Below are 13043 nucleotides of genomic sequence, written 5' to 3'. Positions count from 1 at the left end.
TGAACAAACATGAACAATATAGTTAAGTCTTATAAAATCCATGTCAAACAAAAGAAGCCAGACCAAAATATGAATAACATGTGGTTCTATGTGTACGTTCAGAATGGAGAGATATTCAACTACAGTGTTGTTTAAAAAGAGAGAACAGGTCCAAAGGGAGTCAGTTATAATAAGAACATATCACTAAACACAGACTTAATACTTAACCTCATTGCAATTCCAGCCTCTCCCAGGAATGTAGTCTTAACCAGTCTGTCTAGAATTACCTGGCCAGCACTAATGAAGTAATCTGCCTTATAGACCCCTGCTGTCTCCCAAAGGAAGGTGACCTTGACTGAAATAATCCACTCATTGATAGAAGTTTCTTTTTCCCACCCATTTCCATCAATAGTTCAGTTCAGTTCAGTCTCTCAGTCATGTTTGACTCTTACCTGCCCCATGGACTGCAGCACGTCGGACTTCCCTGTCCATCACAAACTCCCAGAGTTTACTCAAACTCACGTTCATTGAGTCGGTGATGCCATCCAATCAACTCATCCTCTGTCATTCCCTTCTCCTCCCACCTTCAAACTTTCCCAGCATCAGAGTCTTTTCAAATGAGTTGGTCATTTGCATCAGGTAGTCAAAGCATTGGAATTTCAGCTTCAGCATCAGTCCTTCCAATGAATATTCAGGACTGATTTCCTTTAGGATGGACTGGTTGGATCCCCCTGCAGTCCAAGGGACTCTCAAGAGTCTTCTCCAACATCACAGTTCAAAAGCATCAATTCTTCGGTGCTCAGTTTTCTTTATAATCCAACTCTCACATCCATACATGACTACTAGAAAAACCGTAGCTTTGACAGATGGACCTTTGTTGGCAAAGTAATGTCTCAGCATTTTAATAAGCTGTCTAGGTTGGTTGTAACTTTCCTTCCAAGGAGGAAATGTCTTTTAATTTCATGGCTGCAGTCACCATTTGCAGTGATTTTTGGAGTCCCCCCAAAATGAAGTCTTTCACTGTTTCCCCATCTATTTGCCATAAAGTGATGGGACCAGATGCCATGATCTTCATTTTCTGAACATTGAGTTTTAAGCCAACTTTTTCACTCTCATCTTTCACTTTCATCAAGAGGCTCTTTAGTTCTTCTTCACTTTCTGCCATAAGGGTGGTGTCATCTGCATATCTGAGGTTATTGATATTTCTCCTCACAATCTTGATTCCAGCTTGTGCTTTGTCCAGTCCAGCATTTCTCATGATGTACTCTGCATATAAGTTAAATAAGCAGGGTGACAATATACAGCCTTGACGGACTCCTTTTCCTATTTGGAACCAGTCTGTTGTTCCATGTCCAGCTCTAACTGTTGCTTCTTGACCTACATACAGATTTCTCAGGAGGCAGATCAGGTGGTCTGCTATTCCCATCTCTTCCATCAATAAAAACCCTTCATTTTATGCAGCTCCTTGGAGCTCCTTTGTATTTGCTAAAATGGGATGCTGCTCAATTCATGAATCATTAAATAAAGCCAACTGTATCTTCAAATTGTGTTTTTAAAGTGGTTAGGCACATAGTTGCTATATAATGAATCAAACTTTATGAAGAAGAAAGGACAGGAAACACTTCGGTAAAATTCAGAATAGTGGTTATCTTAGGATAGGAAGAGTGGGTTTAGTTGTTTAGACAGGACAAGATGAAGAATGGGCTTCTGAGGATATCATTTGCTATTTGCTCTCTTGATACTGGTAATAATTACATAGGATTCACTTTGTGATAAAGAATTGAATAAAGAAAATCAAAACAAAACAAAATACTCATTTGTTTTTTCTTTTTGGCTGAAGCATGTGTGATCTTAGTTCTCCCAAGCTAGGGATAAAACACTTGCCCCTTGCAGTGGAAGCATGGGGTCAACCCCGGGACTATCAGGGAAGTCCAAAAAATACACAATCGTAAGTGTCACTCCTTACTAAAATATCCTTCACATTATCTTCACTGTAGGACATCATGCCACTGGGAATGAAATAGGTAATTCAGGCAAGAGTTTTCATGATCTAATATAATTTAGTGTTTTATTTTAATGTAGATACACACATATGATTGAAGTGATGGTCTAAATGTCCCTCTCATTTACAACTTGTTAATGACCTGCTGAGTAAGAAGCCTTGGGCAATCTTTAGATATTGCTAAATCAGTCATTAAGAGAGGAAACTGTAAATGACCAGCAGGAAGTAAATTGCCCTTAGTTAAAAATGAAAATGTGTTAAATTCATTTGACCAGTAAAATTACTTTTGGCACTAGGCCTCAAAATAGGAAACAGCTACAATTCCTACTAGGAACTTGAAATTTAAAAAGTGGCATGATGGTCTTTGATGCCTCTGGACTTGTCACATCATGCTTATGTCCAAATAGTTATAGTTCAAAGGGCTGCAAAGTCCTTTATACATAATTTGTAAATAACAAATACTTTCAAAAAGCATAGGAGCTATAGCAAAACAGTGTATAAAATTTTGAATTCATTTTGTTAAGCAATTGTTTTAAATGAAAGCATAGTTTACTGATGAAAATATGCTTTATTTTTGGCATATCTTAAGGTAAAATACGAACATCAAATTCTGTGTTCTCAGTGTACACAGTACTGCTATATGCACTATAGATTGATACAATGTGCAGGTACTCTTGAGTCTTCCTGCTTGGCTCTCTGCTTTTAACCTTATGTTTTCCTAACTGGAAAGGCATGTCCATCCTCTTTTTTTCTGTTTTCTTCATGGCATGGCCTGGCTCTAATGCCATCTATTCTAGGAGCACTCCTTTTTTTCTCCATCTGCATGAATAATCTATCCTTTGTTCCTGGATCCCTTTGTTTAACTTTCTACTATATTAAGTATTATAATTAACCGATTATTGATTTATCCATTAATGTTTCTATAGCACTAGATTGTAAAGTTCCTTAAGGGCATGGATAGATTTTATCTGTGTATCTAAAAGACCCCAACTTGGTATCTTAGAAGCCTAGGGAATAGTTGTTGAATCGAACTAAATTTAACTAAGGTAAAGAAGACAGTTATAAGGTGGATTGCAAATTTCATGTTTTCTCCTCTCAAGATAAAATCATTTCAGCTCATTTGGGAATACATGCCTGCTTAGGGACAAAGTTAACTAGAGTGGGTTTCAGTGGTCCTTGTTCAGAGGTTTATAATTTGGACAATATTAATTCCAAGCTAGTGCTGGAAGGAGCCACATTACCAAAGATATGTGATTACATTCACATTTATTAATCAGATGCCTCTGCCATTTTAATAGCTAATGTTTATTAAACACTATGTGCCAGGAAGTCTGATAAGCACTTTAGTTGATTTATCTTTTTTCAATCTTACCACAGACCTGAGGTTGTACTATTTTATCTCTGTATTATTTAGTGAGGAAATAGAAATTTCAGGGCACTGATAACTGGTACAAAATAGCTGAGTTACTGGGGTCACAGTAAAGAATAGTAGATAAAGGTGATACCTAGACTCTGATATCCTAAGCCAGAAATGCATTCCACTACTAATACTCTGGGTACTATGAATTCAAAGACAATACCTTAGAACGTTATGATAAGTACTTTGTACAAACTGCATGTTGAAACACTTACAAATGACTTTGGTCCAGGCATCAAGACTTCTAAATTATTCAGATTTTCATTATTTGCAACAGATGATGGTAAAACAAACAAACAAAAAAACTATGAACAGGATATATATTGACAGTTCAATCATGAATTAAATCATAATTAAGTTTTATAGTATAATGCAGTGAATATGAAGTCAAAAGTGGTTTCAGGTTTGCCCTACTATAAACTTTTGAACAAATTACTTGGTATATAATGCTGATTCTGTGATATTTCTGGTAATATTTAGAAGATTTATTAATTAATATTTGAAAAAACACTTTAAAGAATCTATACATTAAGGAAAGAGTTGAAGTTATTATATCATATTATGGTTCTCTTATCTGAAGAAACTATTATGATGGCAAAATATATCAGGTTTGTTTATTTAATGTGTTGCTTACTTGGGAGTGGAGATGTCTCCTTAAAACATCAATTAAAAAAAAGAGCCAGCACAGTCTTTGCTTGCAAAATGTTTTACTTATTCAAGTTTCTTTAGACAAGCTGATAAGAGATCTATGATCTTGAGAATGCTCTTGTAGCAGTACTTCTTTTCATTTCATTCAGGTGACATTTATTCAAGTATGAGTCTGAGTCATTTAATAATTAGGCTTACTTGGCTTAACATTAGTTTCTCTTAAGCAAAGGGATTGTATTTTTAAACTAGCTGTTTTTTGCTGAATACACAGTAAGGACTCAGAAAATGTTATGGGATCATCCTTTGGATAGAAATGAATTGGGAAGGTATACTCACTGCAACATGTTAGTAGAACACTTAGAGATACAGTGAAGAATTTGAGAAATCAATTCCTCTCATGCCCCACCCAAGAAATCAAACTAAAGCAAGTGGCAGTGGCAAAGGGTGAACCTGGTTATCTTTGCACTTATTCTAGTGTGTTCTGAAGTTAAATGGTTCAGTGTTTGCATGGCTATACCTTGCCTATTTCTCATAGAGATCCAATATTCAGGATTAGGCTCTTTACAAGCAAATCTAAGAACACAATACAATATTTTATGAACTATACATTCAGTGACTTGATTTAGTTAGAGCAATTTACACACCAGTTCAAATCAATAGAATCTAGGATAAACCTACATTCTTAGAAATTGTTCAGGTAGAAGAATTTTAGTTTTAACCTACCCGCACCAAAATATACAATCATGGCTTAAATTTAGGTAGCCCTAAGCTCTATACAGTCAACCAAAACAAGACCGGGAGCTGACTGTGGCTCAGATCATGAACTCCTTATTGCCAAATTCGGACTTAAATTGAAGAAAGTAGGGAAAACCAGTAGACCATTCAGGTATGACCTAAATCAAATCCCTTATGATTATACAGTGGAAGTGAGAAATAGATTTAAGGGCTTAGATCTGATAGACTGCCTGATGAACTATGGAATGAGGTTCGTGACATTGTACAGGAGACAGGGATCAAGACCATCCCCATGGAAAAGAAATGCAAAAAAGCAAAATGGCTGTCTGGGGAGGCCTTACAAATAGCTGTGAAAAGAAGACAAGCAAAAAGCAAAGGAGAAAAGGAAAGATATGAGCCTCTGAATGCAGAGTTCCAAAGAATAGCAAGAAGAGATAAGCAAGCCTTCCTCAGAGATCAATGCAAAGATATAGAGGAAAACAACAGAATGGGAAAGGCTAGAGATCTCTTCAAGAAAATTAGAGATACCAAGGGAACATTTCATGCAAAGATGGGCTCAATAAAGGTCAGAAATGGTATGGAACCTAATAGAAGCATAAGATATTTAGAAGAAGGGCAAGAATACACAGAAGAAGTGTACAAAAAAGATCTTCATGACCCAGATAATCATGATGGTGTGATCACTCACCTAGAGCCAGACATCCTGGAATGTGAAGTCAAGTGGGCGTTAGAAAGCATCACTACAAACAAAGCTAGTGGAGGTGATGGAATTCCAGTTGAGCTATTCCAAATCCTGAAAGATGATGCTATGAAAGTGCTGCACTCAATATGCCAGCAAATTTGGAAAACTCAGCAGTGGCCACAGGACTGGAAAAGGTCAGTTTTCATTCCAATCCCAAAGAAAGGCAATGCCAAAGAATGCTCAAACTACTGTACAATTGTACTCATCTCACAAGCTAGTAAAGTAATGCTCAAAATTCTCCAAGCCAGGCTTCAGCAACATGTGAACCGTGAACTTCCTGATGTTCAAGCTGGTTTTATAAAAGGCAGAGGAACCAGAGATCAAATTGCCAACATCTGCTGGATCATGGAAAAAGCAAGAGAGTTCCAGAGTTTCTGGTTTATTGACTATGCCAAAGCCTTTGACTGTGTGGATCACAGTGTCACACTGTGATCACTGGAAACAGTGTCAGACTTTATTTTTCTGGGCTCCAAAATCACTCTAGATGGTAACTGCATCCATGAAATTAAAAGACGCTTACTCCTTGGAAGGAAAGTTATGACCAACCTAGATACCATATTCCAAAGCAGAAACATTACTTTGCCAACAAAGTTCCATCTAATCAAGGCTATGGTTTTTCCTGTGGTCATGTATGGATGTGAGAGTTGGACTGTGAAGAAAGCTGAGTGCCGAAGAATTGATGCTTTTGAACTGTGGTGTTGGAGAAGACTCTTGAGAGTCCCTTGGACTGCAAGGAGATCCAACCAGTCCATTCTGAAGGAGATCAGCCCTGGGATTTCTTTGGAAATCTGAAGCTGAAACTCCAGTACTTTGGCCACCTGATGCGAAGAGTTGACTTATTGGTAAAGACTCTGATGCTGGGAGGGATTGGGGGCAGGAGGACAAGGGGACGACAGAGGATAAGATGGCTGGATGGCATCACTGACTCGATGGACATGAGTCTGAGTGAACTCCGGGTGTTGGTGATGGACAGGGAGGCGTGGCGTGCTGTGATTCACGGGGTCGCAAAGAGTCGGACATGACTGAGTGACTGAACTGAACTGAACCTTATAATTATTGTGGCTGAAATTATGGAATATTCTCTGTGGTTTTCCAATAGGGTAAGATTAGCACTTCTACCGAGAGCGTGTTAAATTTGCAACTGGAAAATATAGTTTCATAAATTTGCAAAGCATCATCAGGTGGCCTCGTCACATCTTTATCCATGTACTGACATCCACATGATGAAGGAAGTCAAATCCCATTTCACGGAGTTACCTGGACATGCTGTAGTCTCTAATGCTACAAAACATTTTTACTTACACTTTTTTTAGAATGTTCTTCACTGCCCATGATGAATTTTTTTTTATAACTCAGAAAAGACTATCAGATCAAAATGGCATCATTCAGAGAATCTGTTCCAGATTTTCATTAAAATAACACATGGAACAAGATTTTAAAGGGCCACAAATTGAGACCCAAATTGAGATTCCAAAAGCTAAAAAATGAGTGGAACTTTCTGATTATAAGACAGATGAAAAGAATACCTTTTGGGAGGGACTGACTGGAGGAAGTATATGACAGACTCTTGTCACAGGCATGCCTGGCTGGTGAAACAGAGATAAGACAAAGATAGAAAGAGAAGAAGGAAATGGTATAGTAAGCGCCCCCTCACTACAGCACTATCACCAGAATCTTGACTCGGAAACACAGAAACCAACAAAGCAAGTTAAAATTCCACATGCTTACAACTCATATTGAGATTCAGCTGTTTTTCTTGAATGTGTGTGTGTGTGTGTGCGCGCGCGCGCGCACGCTAAGTCACTTCAGTTGTGTCCCTCTCTTTGTGACCCTGTGGACTATAGTCTTCCAGGCTCCTCTGTCCATGGGATTCTCCAGGCAAGAATACTGGAGTGGGTTGCTATACCCTCCTCCAGGGGGTCTTCTTGACTCAGGGATTGAACCCGTGTCTCCTGCAGTTCCTGCTTTGAAGGTAGATTCTTTACCTCTGAGCCACCGAAGAAGACTTTTCTTGAATAAACACCCTTCAAATATTGTAACTTTTTAATTACTATTCAGTTTTTAAAAATTTATTTTGACAGTTTTTGCCACATATCATTGATTTTATGGAGGAGTGAATTTTCAGAGGTCCTCCCTACACCATTCTGGAAGCCAGATCTTAGCTCTTCTTTAATAAAAAATAAACAGATTTCACTGACTATAAATCAATTCTTTGAGTACTGTGAACATTCCCAAGAACATATGTAGTTGGATACTTTAAACACTTCCTTGACCTGGAGAATGTCACACAGAAAGAAAATGATTTGTAAACTATTTTATTGTGACATTGGTTATGGGTGTGCAAAAAAAGAACAATCTGGGATATTCTCCCAATGAGCAAGAAAATTAAAAAAAAATAGTAACTCAAATGCAAATGTGCATGCTGTTTTCAATTAACTGCATTTAATATTCCCCTCATTTGAAACACAAGTAGCAGTTTTGCAAAACATTCAAGCAAAAAGCAAAGAATTATTTCACATTATTTCAGCTAGGGTTTAAATAGGTTTTTATGTAATAATAATAACAAAAGTAAGATGACTGAAGCAACTTATTAAACATGGTAGACAATTCCAAAAAATAATTTATTCAATTTGAAATAAGAAAATATCACTACTTGAGAATTAAATTTTAGAATCCCAGTGCTCTTCATTTCATCACACCTGGAAAATCCCATGGACGGGGGAGCCTGGAAGGCTGCAGTCCATGGGGTCACTGAGGGTCGGACACGACTGAGCGACTTCACTTTCACTTTCCACTTTCATGCTTTGGAGAAGGAAATGGCAACCCACTCCAGTGTTCTTGCCTGGAGAATCCCAGGGACAGGGGAGCCTGGTGGGCTGCCATCTATGGGGTCACACAGAGTCGGACACGACTGAAGTGACTTAGCAGCAGCAGCAGCAGACTTGTGTAAAATAATGCACGTACTTCTGAAAAACGTTTGCGTTAAATTATTAACAAATGAATGACATTGTATTTACTTTAGTGGTAAAGATACAGTTTTCCAGTATAATGAGAAAGAATTGAGAATATACTCTGTGAGAAGTATGGATAAATCAAGTGATGTGGCCTGATAATGTAAAGAAAACTTTCATGGCTGCTTAAGGAAGAGTTTCAGGAAATATTTCAATAAAATTTTTGTTTAGCTCACAAAATTATCAAATTAAAGTTGTCACAAAAAAGAGAGAAATTCTCATTTTACTCACTACCATATAGATCCATCTTTACATAATTTGTTTAAAGGCATACTCATTTTTTGTACTTCACTTTATTCACTTGGCAGATGCTGCATTTTTTATGAATTGAAGGTTTGTGGTAAACAAATCTTATCAGTGCTCAATTTTTCCAATAGCATTTGCTCATTTTGTGTCTTAATGTTACATTTTGATAATTCTCAAAATATTTTATTTATTATTATTATATCTGTTATGGAGATCTCTGATCAGTGATCTTTTATGCTACCACTGCTATTCCCTGTAGGTTCAAATGATGGTTAGCATTTTTTGTTATTAATAAAGTATTTTTTAATTAAAGTAAGTACATTTTTAAAGACATATGCTATTGCATACTTAATAGATTTATGGTATAGTGTAGAACCAAATTTTATAAGTACTGGGAAATCAAAAATAATTATGTGACTTGTGATATTTGCTTTAATGTGGTGGTCTGGAACTGAACTCACAGTTATCTCTAAGGTATGCCTATATTTATTCATTTCCTTAATTTTTCACTGATACTCTCCTCCTCTCCAATGGTTCCCAAATGGCCACAGAATAAATTGTAGACCTTGTGTTGGTATAAAGGGCTCTTTATCAGTTGATCCCCACATATTGTCCCAGGCTTATCTCTTGTCAGTTTTCCCCCATCTGTCTCTAGAAGCCCAAAGACAGGTAAGCAACTGACTATACTGACCAGATTTGTAGTCCAATGCATTAGTATGTCTGATTCTTTTTGCATGTTCTGTTTTGGGAACTACCTTCTGGTTTTCGGCCTTCAGGATTCCATTTAAATGTTACTTTATAAAGCCTGTTGTGACTTTAGGGCAATATTAAACTACCCTTCTACCTCTAATCACTCCCACCAACAATGCTTTTAGAATGTAAGGAACTTAGGAAGAATTGTGGGAGATGAAACTGGAATGGAAAAGAGGTGATAATTTTTCAATGGAATCTGAAGAAAGGAATTAAGAGACAGCAACATGCTAAAACAACCAAGTGTGGACTCCTCAGTTCAGTCATGGCAGGAACAAGACGTGACTAGAATATTCAGAAAGATCATCTTGGGACCTGAATTTCTGCTGCTGCTGCTAACTCTCTGCACACTGGCCAAAATTTATGATAATGCTGCCTTTAAAGTCTTGTACAGTCTCATATTCCTATTACACCCAATTTAGCTTCATTTGAACAAGAAGCACAGAAGACGTTTCTATCAAAGAGAGCAAAAAATGAGTATGCTGGTAGCATTTTTCACAATATATTCCTCAGAGACTTGGTCCCCTGAGATGTTCCTTGAAGAAACATATTACATGCAAAAGTAAGTATGGGAAATATTGCATATTGTCAAAATATATTCCTGTCTTGGTAAATCACAAGTTACATTCAGCCACTAAAGAATTTGCAATCCTTTAGTACACTATCTTGCTTAATTCCATTTAATTCAGTTTTTCCAAATTATTGTGCTCATTCGCTCAGTCGTGACCCCGTGAACTGTAGCCTGCCAGACTCTTTGTCCATGGAATTCTCCAACCAAGAATACTGGAGTGGATTGTCATGCCCTCCTCTAGGGGAACTTCCTGACCCAGGGATCGAACCCACGTTTCTTGCATCTCCTGCATTTCCAGGCAGATTCTTTACCACTAGCTCAACCTAGGCATTAAAAATCATAGTTGCCCCTTTGTTATTTTTTGACTATTATCTAACACCAATTTTATGAAAGCAAATTATGAAACATATAATCTTTAATAAATATTTTTAAATAGTTTTTGCAGTGTAAAATTTTATCTCTATCACTATGAGTTCTGCCTTTTGTGCTGAGTCTTAGCAAATACCATCTTGTAAGAAATTTGATCTCTTTGGTTATTATTATTCTCAAAATTAGTTAAGGCCTGTAGGCCTGAATATATACAAGTAACTACAGCAAGAGTATAATCTCTACATGCAATTAATTATTAATTTTACTATTTTTTTGTTTTTATTTATTTATTTTTAATTTAACTTTACAATATTGTATTGGTTTTGCCATATATCAAAATGAATCTGCCACAGGTATACATGTGTTCCCCATCCTGAACCCTCCCCCCTCCTCCCTCCCCATACCATCCCTCTGGGTCGTCCCAGTGCACCAGCCCCAAGCATCCAGTATCGTGCATCGAACCTGGACTGGTGACTTGTTTCATATATGATATTATACATATTTCAATGCCATTCTCCCAAATCATCCCACCCTCTCCCTCTCCCACAGAGTCCAAAAGACTTCTATACATCAGTGTCTCTTTTGCTGTCTCGTATACAGGGTTATTGTTACCATCTTTCTAAATTCCATATATATGCGTTAGTATACGGTATTGGTGTTTTTCTTTCTGGCTTACTTCACTGTGTATAATAGGCTCCAGTTTCATCCACCTCATTAGAACTGATTCAAATGTATTCTTTTTAATGGCTGAGTAATACTCCATTGTATATATGTACCACAGCTTTCTTATCCATTCATCTGCTGATGGACATCTAGGTTGCTTCCATGGCCTGGCTATTATAAACAGTGCTGCGATGAACATTGGGGTACACGTGTCTCTTTCCCTTCTGGTTTCCTCAGTGTGTATGCCCAGCAGTGGGATTGCTGGGTCATAAGGCAGTTCTATTTCCAGTTTTTTTAAGGAATCTCCACACTGTTCTCCACAGTGGCTGTACTAGTTTGCATTCCCACCAACAGTGTAAGAGGGTTCCCTTTTCTCCACACCCTCTCCAGCATTTATTGCTTGTAGACTTTTGGATCGCAGCCATTCTGACTGGCGTGAAATGGTACCTCATAGTGGGTTTGATTTGCATTTCTCTGCTAATGAGTGATGTTGAGCATCTTTTCATGTGTTTGTTAGCCATCTGTATGTCTTCTTTGGAGAAATGTCTATTTAGTTCTTTGGCCCATTTTTTGATTGGGTCATTTATTTTTCTGGAATTGAGCTGTAGGAGTTGCTTGTATATTTTTGAGATTAGTTGTTTGTCTGTTTCTTCATTTGTTATTATTTTCTCCCATTCTGAAGGCTGTCTTTTCACCTTGCTTATAGTTTCCTTTGTTGTGCAGAAGCTTTTAAGTTTAATTAGGTCCCACTTGTTTTAATTTTAAAATTTGAGGAGTCAGAGACTTCTCTGGTGGTCCAGTGGTTAAGAATCGCTTCTCAATGCAGAGGACATAGGTTCAATTCCTGGTCAAGGAATGAAGATCCTACAGGCCGTGGGGCAACTAATGAATTTTTTTGAAGAAAAGTTTAAGAAGTTTGGCCATAGATGACTTAAATTGAAACACTACTTTTACATGTACCCCTTAACTTTTAAACTCTGTAATAAGATCAGTGACTAACCTACTTTGCCACATTAAAATGAGAACTTCCTTATTCTATCTCCAGGGCAGCCTAAGGTGATGGAACATATTCTGCAGTCCTTACTGAGCCATTTTACCAACTAGAAATTTTTGGTTTCCTCTTCTAATCAATCAGTGCAGATCTAGCTTCAAGGACACCACCTACCCCTTACTGGTCCCCACTCTTTCCTCCTGTCAGCTCCCGCTGCTACCTTTCTTTTATTCTTATAGTTTCCTAGCACATTTGGTGTCAGTCCTCAAGCATATTTTTCACATATGCTGAGTTCTCTATTTAAGGGCTTTATAGAGATACACTTGAAATTAGGAATTTAGGATGCAACTAATTACATAACATTTTAAACTCTTCCTCATGAAAACTTCATGCTTTAGAATAATGTGACATTCTGCATGTGTACTGTCACCTAAAACATGAAGGAAATGTTGCTGGAATTGAATGGACAGCATCATGCCATGCAAAGAGTAAGTTACCACTATCAGCTCACAGGTCATCATCTCAAAGATGAAAACAACACCTACAAGGCTCCAGAAAAGAACGAGAAACATATGTGCTTTATGGCGGGTAAGTGTGAGCTCATAAACTGTTGCCAGAGATTCAGTCTGGGGAAAACAGAAAGTCTAAGGCTTAGAACTGAAAGGTTTAGGGCCCAATCCTCATCAGTTCAGCTCAGTTTAGTCGTTCAGTCGTGTCCGACTATTTGAGACCCCATGAATCGTAGCACACCAGGCCTCCCTGTCCATCACTAACTCCCGGAGTTCACTCAGACTTATGTCCATTGAGTCAGTGATGCCATCAAGCTATCTCATCTTCTGTCATCCCCTTCTCCTGCCCTCAATCCCTCCCAGCATCAGAGTCTTTTCCAATGAGTCAACTCTTTGCATGAGGTGGCCAA

The sequence above is a fragment of the Bubalus kerabau genome, chromosome 8 (genome assembly GCF_029407905.1).
Source record: "Bubalus kerabau isolate K-KA32 ecotype Philippines breed swamp buffalo chromosome 8, PCC_UOA_SB_1v2, whole genome shotgun sequence".
In the NCBI taxonomy this organism is placed as follows: Eukaryota; Metazoa; Chordata; class Mammalia; order Artiodactyla; family Bovidae; genus Bubalus; species Bubalus kerabau.
This window is presented reverse-complemented; position numbering follows the sequence as displayed.